Source organism: Hyla sarda, chromosome 2, assembly GCF_029499605.1.
Source record: "Hyla sarda isolate aHylSar1 chromosome 2, aHylSar1.hap1, whole genome shotgun sequence".
NCBI lineage: Eukaryota > Metazoa > Chordata > Amphibia > Anura > Hylidae > Hyla > Hyla sarda.
In genome coordinates this window covers 457,955,678-457,974,427 of record NC_079190.1, presented here as the reverse complement: position 1 = coordinate 457,974,427, position 18,750 = coordinate 457,955,678, and the positions used below count along the sequence as shown (strand labels likewise).

At 42.8% G+C, this 18,750-nt stretch overlaps 1 long non-coding RNA gene across 1 annotated transcript in view; it reads right to left on the bottom strand.

Moving 5' to 3' along the window:
* Positions 1 to 5,200: 5,200 nt before the first annotated feature.
* LOC130358057 (uncharacterized) overlaps positions 5,201 to 18,750 on the bottom strand; it is an 80,821-nt gene continuing 67,271 nt past the window's right edge. Inside the window, exon 3 of the long non-coding RNA XR_008889389.1 lies at positions 5,201 to 5,338. This is a non-coding gene — a long non-coding RNA (uncharacterized LOC130358057). The remainder of the gene's footprint in view (positions 5,339 to 18,750) is intronic.

The following is an 18,750-nucleotide window of genomic DNA, read 5'->3' as shown; positions in this document are numbered from 1 at the left end:
TATTAAAAAATGTTAGCAAAATAAATCCATCCCGGCAGAACTGTACAACAGGCTGATTCAATCTTCTGCACACAGCAGTGTAAACTATTTCTTTAGAACATCGCAGCTAGAAATATTGATTGCTATATATATATTTATCTGAATTAACAAAAGAGGACAGGCCAGGCCCAGCGTATCCTTCGGAATCAGCCTATCAGACAGGTGCTCGAACAGTCCCGTAGCTTGGTGGGGTGCAATGCGTGGAACAGCAAACATTTTGTATAAAGAATCAAGTAAAGAAAAACGCTGCAACTCACCACCTTCAAGCTTTGCTTTAATTGCCGTCACATCGTCAGTACAGGTACAACTTGCGGTGAATCGACATCGGGGCTGGGTGCAGGGGAGAGAGGGTAGAGTGGATGCTGCGGGGAGGTCCCTAGACCTCCCCGCAGCTATACTCTCCCCGCAGCTATATATCTATTCTAACCTTTACTATAATACTATATTACAGTATTCTATTCATTTTCACAGGCTGCTTTGCATGTTAATATCGACTGGCCGGGGCTCTCAGTTCCCTGCCCAGCTCACAAAAATTGTTCACTGCTTTTTAATAAAAAATAATTTTGTTTTAAAACATTTAAATTGTGTTGCCTACAAATTCAGGCATGGCCACAGTATCAGTTTAAGATCTTTTATTTTTTTAGTTGAAATCCACATCGCAGACTTTTTTTTATTTTCAGTGCAGAGCTGAAATAATCATTAAATAATCAATAAACTATAGCTACAAAGGTCACAGGTTCAATACGTGGTAAACCACAAGCGTACAGTCAATTGACCTACTTATTATGCAAATTAATTGTGATTAACCACATATTTAACCTGTGACCTTTGCAGTTAAGGATTTCTCTGCTCTGGCAGAATAGAATAAAATGTAGATTCCTTTCTTGGGTGTATAAAAAAAAATGTTAATGTACATTTTTAAACAGGGATCAATTTATGTGGGCGTGCAGGGACCTAAAAATGTAGCCAACAATAATAAAAATGTAGAAAGGGGCCATTTAAATATATTATAATTAATAATAAAATTCTAATAAATTTTACATTTTTTTTTGTTAGTAATTTATTTTAATATTCTGTTTAAAAAAAGTGTGTGTATATGTCTGTTTCACTTTTTTTCTCTCTATTTTTTTAATTTTTTAGGTAGCACTACTACTCCCAGCATGGAACAGACTGTTCCATGATGGGAGCTGTAGTACCTGTACTAATAGACAGATCGCCCCAGGTGTCACTCCTGACACCCGATACGATTGTCCTTTCTATCGCAGAGATAGAGCAGCTTTCTCCTGCGCTCGCATCACTGCACTATACTCCGGCTGGCCAGTGATGTGAATAGAATTCACATCACTTATTCATATTTCTTGCAGAGAGCTTTGAATGGCCAGATGGTTCCAGCCAATCACAGATCTCTGCGGGAAATATGAATAATAGGTACATTTACAGCATATGCTCATACTACAGTGGGACCAGAGAAGAGCGGCTGGCTACCCGCATCTATACATTATACAGGACGATCGCATCGGGTGTCAGAAGTAACACCCGCTGCAATCTGTCTATTAATGCAGGTACTACAGCTCCCAGCATGGGGCAGAGTGTGCCCCATGTTGGGAGCAGTAGTACCAGCAGTTAAGGACAGATTACAGCAGGTGTCACTCATGACACCCAATGCGATAGTCCTATCTAGATGCGAGAAAGCCTCCCGCATCTATACATTATACAGGATGATCGCAGTGGGTGTCAGGAGTGACACTCAGGACGATCTGTCTATTAGTGCAAGTACTGTCTATTGGTACAATTTGTTCCATGCTGGGAGTAGTAGTACTATTTAAAAAAATGTTACAAATTTTTTTTTAAAAAGTGAAACACACACACACTTTATTAAACACATTATTAAAATACATTACTAATAAATATTTGGCGAATCAAATTTTTCAAAAATTTGCTCATCTCTATACACTACTATAGATTGCAAGAAAAGGGGACACAGATGCACTGGGTTTGTATGGAAGGGGTTACACTAAACACTGAACTACTGCTGCTGAGATAAGTGGTAAGCTATGATTTACCTTTCATGGACAGTGTCGATCTTTTGGAGGAAGAAGACAAGCTTGCAGATTGCAGGTACACAGCCCAGATTGACCTTCTCTTTTTTCTGTTACTAGAGACAGACTGATCATAACAACAAGCAATTGACAGCAGATTTCAAAGAAGTTTTTTGTGGCTAAGACATCACTCTCTTTCCTCGAATAACTACCCTTGTCAAAGATTTCTGCCCTTTATATCCATGTTGGCTCAGATACTGGTTACATGACTGGTTCATGGAGCTTTCTTTACATTTCCCACGCCACAACAAGGGGATGATCCTCTGGTCTGAAATACCACCATGTAACTATTGTGTCAGTCTCCTAATTTACATTATAAGCTCTTATGGGCAGGGACCTATAAGTATATAAAATATCCAGCCTTTTCTTTTTTTTTTTTTTATAGCTTTTCATAGGGATTGGGTACAGATTTAGGATCCTGAGACCTGCAACTCTTTATTTTTTATCGACTTCTGTTTCTTTATTAATATTTCTTTTAATGTAGCTAAACATTCTAGAATTCCACCAGCAGGTGGCAATAGAAAACACTATCCTGTTAGTAATTCTCTAGGTGACTAGATGTGTATCTATGCATTGCATTGTAGTTTTCTGTATACCATACATTAACCCAAGTTTACATGTTTTAGTCTCACTCTATATAGGCCAGTCCTATAACGTCCTCTGCTCTGCTTTTGTTATGCCCAGTTTACAGCTAAATAATACTATTCATATAAATAGATATTAAATTGTGCATGACAAATATATTCATTAGTTTCATCCTTTATTTTATGTTTTATATACAGATTTTTGCATTTCTGTTCAATTATGCGCCTTAAGTGCTATTATTATTCATTCAATTTTTGACCAACCCCAATGTTATTCAGGGGTAAGGGCTGATTTATTTTTGTCCTTTAAACTGCATGTAACACAAGACCACCGTAAATCTGTCACTTAATTTTATTACGGTTATAATTTGCTGCAATAATTGTGGATGTGAGGTCTATAATTCATATTAGATTCATTATAATATCACAAAGTAAAAATAAATATCAATCTAATGTATCAGCCACAAGAGAGGTGAAGGCAACCATGACATTTATTAGGCAGACAGTGAGAGAGAGACATAGGTAGATAGATAGATATGAGATAGATAGATATGAGATAGATAGATAGATAGATAGATATGTGAGATAGATAGATATGAGATAGATAGATAGATAGATATGAGATAGATATATAGATATGTGAGATAGATAGATGATAGATAGATATATATGAGATAGATAGATAGATATGTGAGATAGATAGATGATAGATAGATGTCCAAAATAGACAAGACCTCAGCTCTGCTCTGCAGAGGATGAAATAAAATCAACTTTGTTTTTTCACTACGCCTGTGTGCTGCGGTCTTGTCTATTTTAGATTGAAGTCTTGGATTATGTGACCAGGAACCAGATGACGGCCTGCACCTACCTATAAGATTACTGAAAGTTGTTGTGCTGTTCTTTTGGAATAGATAGATAGATCTATATATGTTTCCACTGTGTTGTAAAGTGCTGCAAAATATGTTGGTGTTATATAAATTAATAAAAAAAATTAAAAAAACAACACAATATTAACCCCTTGCAGCAAATGGACATTCATTAACGTCCATCTGCGGCTCCCCAGTTAAGATGCGCGCTCAGCAGATGAGCGCGCATCATACCCGTGGGTCCCGGTTGCTATATGCAACCAGGACCCATGGCTAATTCCAGACATCGCTGATCGTGCTGATGTTCGGCATTACCCTTTGGATCTGGCAATCAAACTTGATCAGTGCGTCTAAATCAAAAGTTTAGTTAGCTTAGTGGTGCTGTTTGGGACCGCCGTGGGGAAATCACGGTGTCCCGAACAGCTTGCAGAACAAGAGGAGGATCCCTACCTGCCTCCTTGCTTTCCGATCGCTGAATGACTGCACCATGCCTGAAATCCAGGCAGGAGCAGTCGAGCGGCGATAACCCTGATCAATGGCATGCTATTGCATGGCAATGATCAGTGTAGGAAATCAGTGTGTGCAATGTTATAGTCCTCTATTGGACTTTATTGAATATAAAGTGTTAATAAATGTGATTGTTATACCTTGCGCTCCGGCCGGACATTCCGGCCGTGAGCACATCTCCCCACCCTTGTCAGCAGCCATCAGCCACCTCCTAGGGCGCGCGTGCACTGGGCCTTTGAAATTTAAAGGGCCAGTGCCCCCGTAATTACTTGCCACCTGTACCTCGCTTATAAGTTGTCTTTGTTGGCCTTTGTGCCTGAGAGAAAGCAGTATTCCGTGTTCCTTGCTGTGTACCAGACCTTGCATTCCGTGACCTGCCCGTGTTCCTAGTCCCCTGCCTATTGACCTTCTGCTATTCTACTGACTACGCTCCTGTGCCACCTGCCCAGACCTTCTGTTTTCCTGACTACGCCCTGCCTTGTCCCTTCTGTGCCACGCTTCACCTCAGCCACCTGTGTAATCAAGTCGTGCCAGGGATAGCGACCTGGGTGCCGCCTGCCGCAGCAAGTCCAGAGAGGCAGGCACTGGTGAAAACCAGAACAACCTATATAAACAGACCACCAATACCTGTTCAATATGACTACCAAAAAATGTGGACACTAAACCCAACAACACAAAACCTACAGTATGGTCCCACTCAGTAATAATAAATCACCAGTGTGATTTGCAAAAAATATATATCTTTATTTATCAATAGCACAATTGCATAATTGACACAGAAACAAGTATCACACCCCTAAAAAACACATATGACATAGGACACATTAAAAGGACAAAAGGTAGGGAAACGGCATGATAGGGTACAAAGATATCTTTACAGATTTGTTGTGCAAATAGTGCGTAAATCAAAATGAAAGTGCAAAACCATTAAGCTGGATCAGTTTTCCATCATAATATTGGTATAGATATGACTATGCAAAAATAATGTCCTCAATCCACATACCCAATGATATGAGTGGAGGCTTGTGTACAAACCATCCTAATGCAGCTCCAATGTACTGCCCTTAATGCAACAAGTATGGGTCAAGAGATAGAAAGCACACCGCTGGATTGCACAGCCGTCTGCTCCGGTGTTCCCCACCTCACACTCCAACGCGTTTCACCCCGCTTCATCCGGGAGTGATCTACTACCTCCTGAGTTACAGTCGTCTGCGGTGAGTCTTACAGTGATTTAAACCCTTCCCTAATAAAAGTAAAAAAAAAAAAAAGAAAACTGTGTCAATAAAAATAAACATATGTGGTATTGCTGCGTGCGTAAATGTCTGCGCTATACAAATATTTCATAAATTAAATTACACGGTCAATGGCGTACACGTTAAAAAAAATTCCAAGGTCCAAAATAACATATTTTTGGTATCTTTTTATACCATAAAAAATGAATAAAAAGTTATCAAAAAGTCAGATCAAAACAAAAATGGTAATGATAAAAACTTCAGATCACAGCGCAAAAAAGTCCTCATACTGCCCCTTATACGGAAAAATAAAAAAGTTATAGGGTCAGAAGAGGACATTTCTCAACGTATTAATTTTGGTGCATGTAGTTATAATTTTTTTTGTGGTAAAATAAAATCAAAAATATATAACTTGGGTATCCTTGCGACCGTATGGACCATCAGAATAAAGGTGGAATTTTTATCGAAATCTGCACTGTGTAGAAACAGAAGCCGCTAAAAATTACAAATGGCTTTTTAAAAAAAAAAAAAAATTTGCCCCATAAATAATTTTTTTCTGGTTTTGCTGTAGATTTTGTAGTGAAATTATTAATGTTATTACAAAGCAAAGAACAAGCCCTCATATGGATTTTTAGGCGTAAAATTGAAAGTGTTATGATTTTTAGAAAGTGAGGAGGAAAAAACTAAAGTTCAAAAATGAAAAATCGCCAAAGAGGGAAGGGGTTAAACTGGCATTAAAAACATGAATTAAACAATGTCCAATGTGTATCCACCCTTTATTGACATAAAACTGCGTTGTGCCTGTTGTGGTCAGTGAATCACCTACTTACAGTCTCTATTTTCCTACATTAGGAGGATAAGTCCCACAACATTACCCGCCAATGTCTCCTCCCCAGTGTAGCGCTCCTTCGGTCCAGTACCTAGGGAATTACTGCCATTCCTTTGTTTTTATGTATGTGCTAGCCCTTACTAACATTTCCTCGTAAGGCTGTGTATGTTGTTGCTAACATGGAGTGGTGACACTCCTATATTTTCCTAGATGCTACACAGATTCAAGTGATGTCACCAAGCCGGACATGATTTGAACATGATTTGGAAAGACAGACCCCAGTTCATATAAGGTCTCACAGCTGACAAAAGCATAACGGAGCAAAAACCAAGCAATGAGGTGGGAAGAACTGCCTGTAGAGTTGAGAGACAGGATTATGTGGAGGCACAGATCTAAAGAAGAGTGCAATACATATCTAGGAAACAATGGCCTTCGCACTTCCTACATGGAAATATGTTGGAACAACTGGGATTCTTCTTAGAGCAGACCTTAAACTTCTTAGCCTTAATTCTAAGTGTCATGTCCGGAGGCAACCAGGCACTGCACATCACCTGACTAATACTATCCCTATAGTGAAACATGTTGGTGGCAATATGTTGTGGGGTTGTTTTTCAGCGGCTGGGACAAGGAGACCGGTCAGGGTTGAGGGAAAGCTGAATGAAGCAAAGGTCATAATGAAAACCTGATCTAGAGCATTTTGGACCTCAGACTGGGCTGAAGGTTCAGCTTTCAATAAGACAATGACACTAAGCACACAGCCAAGACTATAAGAGAACGGCTTAATGACAACTTTGTGAATGTCCTTGAGTGGCCCAGCCAGAGCCTGAACCCAATGGAACATCTCTAGAGATCTGAAAATGGCTTCTACCAACTGTTCCCATCCAACCTTACAGGATATGTAAAGAAGAATGTGGCACGAAATTCTGAAATCTAGGTGTGTAAACCTTGTGGCATCATCCCTAAGAAACCTGCAATGTTCTAGTTTTTCCTTTATAATACATTTGCAAAGATTTGTATCATTCTGTTTATACCTTGTTATTATGGGGTAATGAATGCATTGATGGGGAAAAAACTTAAATTTTTTTTTTTTTATAACAAGGCCATAATAACAAAAGAAATTGAAAAAAAAAAAAGGGAAAGGGTCTGAATAGTTTGCAAATGCATCGCAGATATAACATAAATACTTATGAGAGAGATATACAGATGAAATAATTAGATACAGATAGATAGATAGATAGATAGATAGAAGCAAAAGGATAACAGCAGCACACTGCTAGCACAAAGCTACATGTGAAATATGACATGTGTAACTAAGCAATACTGCTATGGTGAAAAATAGAGGTTCTTATCTTACCATTTGGCCAAATAGTGTGTACCATCCCACCACGATAAGGTGACCTTATTTGGGATATGAAATTTAAGAAAACTCCTCCAACAATCTGCAGGATCCATCAGGCGCTGAGACCAAGGTAAGGATAAGGGAATTTTATTACTCACAATGCAACGCGTTTCGCGGAAGGTCCGCTTCTTCAGGCATCATTTGGGACGTGGCACCCTACCTACTCCATTAGGTGCGGGATGTGCCAGACCTTGCATTCCCAGATATTAAGGCTCAGTGCTAGCCTAGGAGAGGCATATTCATAGTCTATCCCAAAGAGATCACCTTATCGTGGGGGGATGGTACACACTATTTAGCCAAATGGTAAGCTATGAACATCTATTTTTCAATATAGCAGTATTGCTAAGTTAAAGATGTCATATTTCATATATAGCTGTGTGCTAGCAGTGTGCTGCTGTAATTCTTTTGCTTGTATTTGTAGTTCAGTCGCAGTAGCATGCAACTGTGTACTTATTTCATACAATGGTTGTGTATCAGAATGTGCTGACCAATTTCTAACTTTTTTAGATAGATAGATAGATTAGATAGAAGACAGATATATAGATAGATACCATGATTTTCATTGAGATAACATGATTATGCAGATTGTGGTAAAATAGCTCTATTTTTATTGCAGTTTCAGAAAAAAGTTGTAAAGTTACACAATTTCAATAGTAATTTTGCACTTTTCCTATGTTTTGCTTTTTTTTTTTTTTTTTTTACAGCTGGTCTGATCTGACGGGTTTTTCCCAGCTCAAATCCACCACATTTTCTGTGATTACCCTAGTAAATATGTTGGGAGTTATCAAAACTGTCGAGGCCATGCCCCTTTTGTCTAAGCCATGTCCCCCTTTTCAGGTTTTTCTTGTGAAATTTAGTTTTTTTTTTTTTTGGCGGCAAATTGTGTCGCACGGGCGCAAAACCCGAGAAAAAAAGAGTCGGGATCACGTTAGTGAATAAACCCCATTATGTAAACACAGCCTCACATTGAACATTTTTTCTGCTAAGTGCTATATTGAACACCAGTGTTCCAATGATTAGGTAGAATACACCCAGCATTCCCTTTTCTGTACCACCAGCAATTGCACTTTCAATCATATACATGCTAATAATGGAAAGCACTAAACCACACAGCAATGACAGAAAAAGTAACCATTTACCTTTATTATATTCCCAACGTTATAAACAGAAAATATCCATTTCTTCATGATGGGAAAACAACTTAAGGAGCCAGATGATGACTTGAGAACCGCAGTGATATAGTTTAAATGGATCTGATCACAGCAAACATATAAAAAGTATTCAACCCAACAGCGAACCCTATAGCCAAATACAGACATCAAAGGCTACGCGGAACTGATAAACCATTACGGCTTATCAGCTTAAGCTCACACATTCTAATAATAGCTAAAAAATGTCACGACTGCGGCAGAAGTTTCCAAAGTGCTACGAGAGAAACAAAAAAAATTAGTTCAAAAAGAGTCCAAAAAATGGCTCCTTAAAATAAATGAAAAAGGGGTCTAAAAAGACAGAAGACCAAATATGTAAACCTACAATACGCTACAAAGAGCGTAAACCTTATGCCCCAATGATGAAATACAAGTAATATAAAAATATATATGTAAATTTTATTAAATACAAAGACATAAATTAAAAAAAAATATATGATATAAAATAGGAAAAGAAAATTCATACACAATCAATATAAATCCATAGATATAAGTTGATAAAAATTCATCTCAATTTACAACATGTAATAATTGATAATAATAAAAGCAGGATAAAAAATATATATATATATATATAAAGGGAGAGTTGAGTCCGGTAGGTGGATTAAAAAATGTATATATATATAATAAGTCTTTATGTACATACAGAAGATAGGATTGAGTGTGCAAGAGTAACTAAGAATAAAGTGCAAGTGCTAAAAAACTATAAACACTTCTTACATAGTGAGAAATATCACACAGTGAATAACTAAGCAAAGTGCAATGTTCTAAGATGGCAGTGGTATTAAACAGCATAACATGTGTTAAGTACAAAAACAAAAGTGCACAATGGAGGTGACAGTTAGAAAAAATAGAAGGCAGAGGACATATAGATACCGGACTGGACCCTACACCTGCTATGAGTCTCCGACGCGTTTCGCCCGCAACCGGCTTTCTCTTTTCTGATCAGCTGCGTCCTCTTTCCTTTTCTTCTCCGTCTGGATAAGATCGCCATCTGCAGGAAAAACATGTCAGACTCTGCATATATTCAGTGCCCTCCTCTACACAATCTTTCCATCTATAGGCCCGCAAACTGTAATAATGCGCTCCTTGGTGTTCTGCACAGTAAACGGGCAGGTAGGTAGGTAGCCAGGTAAATAAGTAACTAGGTAGGTAGATCAGGAAGCCAGATATGTAGGTAGGTGACAAGTTAGGTAGGTAGGGGGCTAGCTAGGTGGTTAGGCAGCCATGTATGAAGGCCAGGTATGTACATAGTTAGGTAGCTGTGTATGTAGGTAAGTAGTAAGGCTTCCAGGTATAAAGTTAGGTAGCCCCCCCTTCCCTGTAGGTATAGTCAGCAGAGTTAAACCCCCTTCCCAATAGGTATAGAAACAGAGTTAACACCCCTTTCTCCTTAGGTATAGGCAGCAGAGTCCCCCCCCCCCTTTCCCCGTAGGTATAGGCAGAGTTAAAAAAAAAACCTCCTCCCGTTTCCCATAGGTATGGGCAGAGTTAAACCCTTTTTTCCCCATAGGTATAGGCAGATTCCCCTACCCCTCTTCCCAATTGGTATAGGCAGAGTTACCCCCCTCTTCCCAATTGGTATAGGCAGAGTTACCCCCCTCTTCCCCATTGGTATAGGCAGTTACCACCCCCCCCCCTTTCCTCCCCTTTCCCCATAGGCATAGGCAGTTACCTCCCCCCCCCCCCTCTTTCCCATAGGTATAAGCAGGTACACCCCCCCTCTTTCCCATAGGTATATGCAGTTGCACCCCCCCCTCATTCCCATAGGTATATGCAGTTACACACCCCCCTCTTTCCCATAGGTATATGTAGTTACATCCCCCTCTTTCCCATAGGTATATTCAGTTACACCCCCCCTCTTTCCCATAGGTATATGCAGTTACACCCCCCCTTTTACATAGGCATATGCAGTTACACCCCCCCTTTCCCATAGGCATATGCAGTTACACCCCCCCTTTACCATAGGTATATGCAGTTACACCCCCTTTCCCATAGGTATATGCAGTTACACCCCCCCTTTCCCATAGGTATATGCAGATACACCCCCCCTTTCCCATAGGTATATGCAGTTACACCCCCCCTTTCCCATAGGTATATGCAGTTACACCCCCCCTCTTCCCCATAGGTATATGTAGAGTAACCCCCCCTCCCCTTAGGTATATGTAGAGTAACCCCCCCTTTCCCACAGGTATATGTAGAGTAACCCCCCTCCCCTTCCCCATAGGTATATGTAGAGTAACCCCCCTCCCCTTCCCCATAGGTATATGTAGAGTAACCCCCCTCCCCTTCCCCATAGGTATATGTAGAGTAACCCCCCTCCCCTTCCCCATAGGTATATGTAGAGAAACCCCCCCTCCCCTTCCCCATAGGTATATATAGAGTAACCCCCCCTCCCCTATAGGTATATATATAGTAACCCCCCCTCCCCTTCCCCATTGGTCCCCCTCCTTTCCCTGTAGGTATAGGTAGAGTTTAAAAAAAAAAAACCTCCCCCTCTTTCCCATAGGTATATGCAGTTACACCCCCCCTCTTTCCCATAGGTATATGCAGTTACAACCCCCCTCTCATTCCCATAGGTATATGTAGTTACATCCCCCCCTCTTTCCCATAGGTATATGCAGTTACATCCCCCCCTCTTTCCCATAGGTATATGCAGTTACATCCCCCCCTCTTTCCCATAGGTATATGCAGTTACATCCCCCCTCTTTCCCATAGGTATATGCAGTTACATCCCCCCCTCTTTCCCATAGGTATATGCAGTTACATCCCCCCCTTTCCCATAGGCATATGCAGTTACACCCCCCTTTCCCATAGGCATATGCAGTTACACCCCCCCTTTCCCATAGGTATATACAGTTACACCCCCCCTTTCTTATAGGTATATGCAGTTACACCCCCCTTTCCCACAGGTATATGCAGTTACATCCCCCCTTTCCCATAGGTATATGCAGTTGCACCCCCCCTCTTTCCCATAGGTATATGCAGTTACACCCCCCCTTCCCCATTGGTATAGGCAGTTACCACCCCCCCCTTTCCTCCCCTTTCCCCATAGGTGTAGGCAGTTACCTTCCCCCCCCTCTTTCCCATAGGTATAGGCAGGTACACGCCCCCCTCTTTCCCATAGGTATATACAGTTACACCCCCCCTTTCTTATAGGTATATGCAGTTACACCCCCCTTTCCCACAGGTATATGCAGTTACATCCCCCCTTTCCCATAGGTATATGCAGTTGCACCCCCCCTCTTTCCCATAGGTATATGCAGTTACACCCCCCCTTTCCCATAGGTATATGCAGTTACACCCCCCCCTCTTTCCCATAGGTATATGCAGTTAAACCCCCCCTTTTCCATAGGTATATGCAGTTACACCCCCCCTCTTTCCCATAGGTATATGCACTTACACTCCCCCCCTCATTCCCATAGGTATATGCAGTTACACCCCCCTTTCCCATAGGTATATGCAGTTACATCCCCCCTTTCTTATAGGTATATGCAGTTACACCCCCCCCCCCTTTCCCATAGGTATATGCAGTTACATCCCCCCTTTCTTATAGGTATATGCAGTTACACCCCCCCTTTCTTATAGGTATATGCAGTTACACCCCCCTCCCTTTCCCATAGGTATATGCAGATACACCCCCCCTTTCCCATAGGTATATGCAGTTACACCCCCCCTTTATTATAGGTTTATGCAGTTACACCCCCCTTTACCATAGGTATATGCAGCTACACCCCCTCTTCCCCATAGGTATATGTAGAGTAACCCTCCTCTTCCCCATTGGTATAGGCAGTTACCACCCCCCCCCTTTCCTCCCCTTTCCCCATAGGTGTAGGCAGTTACCTTCCGCCCCCTCTTTCCCATAGGTATAGGCAGGTACACGCCCCCCTCTTTCCCATAGGTATATGCAGTTACACCCCCCCTCTTTCCCATAGGTATATGCAGTTACAACCCCCCTCTCATTCCCATAGGTATATGTAGTTACATCCCCCCCCTCTTTCCCATAGGTATATGCAGTTACATCCCCCCCTCTTTCCCATAGGTATATGCAGTTACATCCCCCCCTCTTTCCCATAGGTATATGCAGTTACATCCCCCCTCTTTCCCATAGGTATATGCAGTTACATCCCCCCCTCTTTCCCATAGGTATATGCAGTTACATCCCCCCTTTCCCATAGGCATATGCAGTTACACCCCCTTTCCCATAGGCATATGCAGTTACACCCCCCCTTTCCCATAGGTATATACAGTTACACCCCCCCTTTCTTATAGGTATATGCAGTTACACCCCCCTTTCCCACAGGTATATGCAGTTACATCCCCCCTTTCCCATAGGTATATGCAGTTGCACCCCCCCTCTTTCCTATAGGTATATGCAGTTACACCCCCCCTTTCCCATAGGTATATGCAGTTACACCCCCCCTCTTTCCCATAGGTATATGCAGTTACACCCCCCCCTTTCCCATAGGCATATGCAGTTATACCCCCCTTTCCCATAGGCATATGCAGTTACACCCCCCCCTTTCCCATAGGTATATACAGTTACACCCCCCCTTTCTTATAGGTATATGCAGTTACACCCCCCTTTCCCACAGGTATATGCAGTTACATCCCCCCTTTCCCATAGGTATATGCAGTTGCACCCCCCCTCTTTCCCATAGGTATATGCAGTTACACCCCCCCTTCCCCATTGGTATAGGCAGTTACCACCCCCCCTTTCCTCCCCTTTCCCCATAGGTGTAGGCAGTTACCTTCCCCCCCCTCTTTCCCATAGGTATAGGCAGGTACACGCCCCCCTCTTTCCCATAGGTATATACAGTTACACCCCCCCTTTCTTATAGGTATATGCAGTTACACCCCCCTTTCCCACAGGTATATGCAGTTACATCCCCCCTTTCCCATAGGTATATGCAGTTGCACCCCCCCTCTTTCCCATAGGTATATGCAGTTACACCCCCCCTTTCCCATAGGTATATGCAGTTACACCCCCCCTCTTTCCCATAGGTATATGCAGTTAAACCCCCCCTTTTCCATAGGTATATGCAGTTACACCCCCCCTCTTTCCCATAGGTATATGCACTTACACTCCCCCCCTCATTCCCATAGATATATGCAGTTACACCCCCCCTTTCCCATAGGTATATGCAGTTACATCCCCCCTTTCTTATAGGTATATGCAGTTACACCCCCCCCCTTTCCCATAGGTATATGCAGTTACATCCCCCCTTTCTTATAGGTATATGCAGTTACACCCCCCCTTTCTTATAGGTATATGCAGTTACACCCCCCTCCCTTTCCCATAGGTATATGCAGATACACCCCCCCTTTCCCATAGGTATATGCAGTTACACCCCCCCTTTATTATAGGTATATGCAGTTACACCCCCCCTTTACCATAGGTATATGCAGCTACACCCCCTCTTCCCCATAGGTATATGTAGAGTAACCCCCAGCTCCCCTTCCCGATAGGTATATGTAGAGTAACCCCCCTCCTCTTCCCCATAGGTATATGTAGAGTAACCCCCCCTCCCCTATAGGTATATGTAGAGTAACCCCCCCTCCCCTTCCCCTTCCCCATAGGTATATGTAGAGAAACCCCCCCTCCCCATCCCCATAGGTATATGTAGAGTAGCCCCCCCTCCCCTATAGGTATATGTAGAGTAACCCCCCTCCCCTTCCCCATTGGTATATGTAGAGTAACCCCCCTCCCCTTCCCCATAGGTATATGTAGAGTAACCCCTCCTCCCCTTCCTGACAGGTATATGTAGAGTAACCCCCCTCCCCTATAGGCATATGTAGAGTAACCCCCCTCCCCTATAGGTATATGTAGAGTAACCCCCCTCCCCTTCCCCATAGGTATATTTAGAGTAACCCCCCCTCCCCTTCCCCATAGGTAAATGTAGAGTAACCCCCCTCCCCATAGGTATATGTAGAGTAACCCCCCTCCCCTTCCCCATAGGTATATGTAGAGTAACCCCCCCGTTTCCATAGGTATATGCAGTTACACCCCCCTTTCCCATATGTATATGCAGTTACACCCCCCTCTTTCCCATATTTATATGCAGCTACACCCCCCTCTTCCCCATAGGTATATGTAGAGTAACCCCCCCCCCCTTAGGTATATGTAGAGTAACCCCCCTCACCTTCCCCATAGGTATATGTAGAGTAACCCCCCCTCCCCTTCCCCATAGGTATATGTAGAGTAACCCCCCCCTCCCCTTCCCCATAGGTATATGTAGAGTAACCCCCCTCCCCTATAGGTATATGTAGAGTAACCCCCCCTCCCCTTCCCCATTGGTATATGTAGAGTAACCCCCCCTCCCCTTCCCCATAGGTATATGTAGAGTAACCCCCCTCCCCTTCCCCATAGGTATATATAGAGTAACCCCCACTCCCCTTCCCCATAGGTATATGTAGAGTAACCCCCCCTCGCCATAGGTATATGTAGAGTAACCCCCCTCCCCATAGGTATATGTAGAGTAACCCCCCCTCCCCTTCCCCATAGGTATATGTAGAGTAACCCCCCCTCCCCTTCCCCATAGGTATATGTAGTGTAACCCCCCCTATGGGTATATGTAGAGTAACCCCCCCTACCCTTCCCCATAGGTATATGTAGAGTAACCCCCCTCCTCCCCTATAGGTATATATGCAGAGTAACCCCCCCTCAGGTATATGTAGAGTAACCCCCCCTCCTCCCCCATAGGTATATGTAGAGTAACCCCCCCCCCTCCTACCCTATAGTTATATGTAGAGTAAGCCCCCCTACTCCCCTATAGGTATATATGTAGAGTAACCCCCCCTCCCCCATAGGTATATGTAGAGTAACCCCCCCTCCTCCCCTATAGCTATATGTAGAGTAACCCCCCCTCCCCCATATGTATATGTAGAGTAACCCCCCCTCCCCTTCCCCATAGGTATATGTAGAGTAACCCCCCTCCCCTTCCCCATAGGTGTATGCAGAGTTGAGAAAAATAAATAAAAAAAGAATGCTCACCTGATATCCCACGTAGCGATCTCCTCTGCTGCAGGGCCTGCGACTTCTCCCCTCCACAGTACAGACACCGGCGCCTGTACTGTGTGCTGTGTGGGGGTGGAGGTCACGTTTCCTCTGTGTAGCTGCAGATGCGGCTCACACAGAGGGGACGCCTTCTCCTGTATGTGCGTGTATCGCGCATACAGGAGAAGGCACCGCTGTCTGCTGGGGGTCTGGGACGAGTGTCCCGGATCCTCAGTAGTGGTGGCGGCGGCGGCTGCGGCGGGTCAGTCCGCCCCTGGCACCCCCCTTGTGAGCGGCACCCAGGGCGGGCCGCCCCCCCTCCCCGCCCCCTGCATAGTACTCCACTGGGGGGGACCAATAATGGCCAAACTCCCCCAGTTTTGCCCACAATCCAACTTAAAAAGTGAGACTACAGGCAAAGTTGGGATTGTGGGCAGAAGGGAGAGGAGGAGTCAGCATCAGGGGGTGCAGGGTGCAGGGATATCCCGGTCTTCTGCCATGGGCTGAGCGTGCAACCACTTTAACTAATCACTGCTAACAGCAAACGTCCCAGAATATCGGAAGTTGGCAAATGTTGTGCCTATTCATAAGAAAGTTAGTGGAGAGGAATCAGGCAATTATAGACCAGTAAGTCTGACATTAATAGTCGGGAAATTAATTTAAACCCTAAAAAAGGATAGGATTATGTAACATCTAAAATCCTATGGATTGCAAAATGAGCAATATCATGGGATAACTTCAGGGAGATCATGTCAAACTAATCATATACATTTTTTTGATTGGGTAACTGAAAAAATAGATGGCCGAGGGGCAGTAGACATTGCTTATCTAGATTTTAGTTAGGCTTTTGACACTGTCCCACATAGAAGACTTATCAATAAACTGCAGTCTTTGAGCTTGGACTCCCATATTGTTGAATGGATTAGGAAGGGGTGGAGGGACAGACAACACAGGGTTGTAGTCAATGGAGTATATTCAGAGCAAGGTCTTGTTACCAGTGGGGACCTCAGGGATCTATACTGGGATCCATTTTGTTTAATAACTTTATATTATTTTTGCTCATGACAGAAAAATGTGTAACAGGCTTGATGTTCCTGGAGGGATACACAAAATGAAAAAGGTTTTAGGTAAACTAGAGGAGTGGTCTCTGGAGACTGACCTTTAATATGGATAAGTGCAAGAAAATGAACCTGGGATGTAAAAACCCAATAGTAGAAAATAGAATATGTTATACCGTCCTAACCTCAGTATCTGAGAAAAGGGATTTAGCGGTCATTATTTCAGAAGACTTAAAGGTAGGCAGAAAATGTAATACAGCAGCAGGAAATGCTAGTAGAATGCTTGGATGTATAGGGAGAGGTATTATCAGTAGAGAGGTAAGCGCTCATCCTGTGTACAGAACACTGGTGAGACCTCATTTGGAGTATTGTGCGCAGTACTGGAGGCTGCAAGTAATGACTCCTCCGTGTCTGACCTGAAGGGTTAAAATTTCTTGAGCTTTGGTTTAGTTTGGTTGCTGGCTACACCCTAGCTTTCTGGGCTGGTCAGCTGACCATGCTAAGATCGCACCTTTGTAGTTGGCTATTTAAACCTGCAGTGTGCTTCAAGTCCTGGTCAGTGAAAGACTTTGTTTAGCAACCAGCAATCCTATAGTGTTTCTGACTTCAGGTTTGACCTTTGGCTTGGCTTTTTGACTACTCTCCTGTTCTGGTACTTTGCTTACTCCTGTTATTGACCCCAGCTAGTCTGACCTTACTTTACTGTGTATTTGTCTAGATTTAGTTCTGTCAGTTTTGTGTGCCCCCAGCTGTTTTCCAACTCCGACTGTTTTGTATTTTATTATTTTGAGAACACTGCCCTAGAACTTAGCAGGGAGGGGTTGTCATCGTGGTTTCGTCACTTAGGGCTGATAGGTAGGGAAAGTGGCTGTGGGCGAGTTAGGGCTCCACTGTTTCCTACCTACATGTGAGACCGTATTTCCAGAATGATATAAATACAATGGAGAGAGTTCAGAGAAGATACTAAACTAGTACATGGATTGCAGTATAAAACTTACCAGGAAAGGTTAAAGGACCTTAACATGTATAGAAGAAAGAAAAGACAGAGGTGATATGATAGAAACTTTTAAATGCATCAACACGGTAGGAGGGGGTATTTAAGAGATGAAAAACTACAACAAGAGGACATCATTTTATATCAGAGGGGGAAAGGTTTCTGCTGTAATATCAGAATGTAATACTTTACTGAGAGAGTAGTGGATGCATGGAATAGCCTTCCAGCAGAAGTGGTAATTGCACATAGAGTGAAGAAGTTTAACCATGCATGGGATAGGCATAAGGCTATAGGGTAGGGCCATGGACTATTCATAGTATTTAGAATAATGGTCAGACTAGATGGGTCATATGGTTCTTATTTGCAGACACATTCTACAGTATATTTCTATGTTGTCCCAGATCTCTGAGGAATGTTTCAAGAACCTTGTAGAACATAGGAGAGATTTCCGACCAACTTCCTGCAGTCGCTCTCTCTTCCTTGAGTACGCAGAACGTCCGACCATTGCTACTATAGCCTATTGGTCTAAGAGGGTACTGTGTAATTTTTCCTTCCCACTGGGTGTAACAAGAGAGTTTAAAAAACTGCTGCTGGGTTCTGGCCCGGATTATAAGGGGAAGCTTCTGTAAAAAAAAATAAAAATACATTGTCCAAAGTGCCCTATTGCCATGCTATACTTTTTTGACTAGTCTTCATTGTAACAAGCACCTTGGGTTTCCATTCAATAACCACACAAAACCTGTCCACAATAACATATAGAAAATCCAACTGCACTGTTTAAAATTCATTGCAAAGCTTCAAATCAGGAAGCTTCATGGTTACACATGCAGTATCTTCAGTGAATGTAATAAGTGTTTTGTCTGGGTTACAATAAGCTTTACTGAACATCCAGATTTGGAATTGAGCTCCTGCAGACAGCTGTGATGAATGATGAGAAA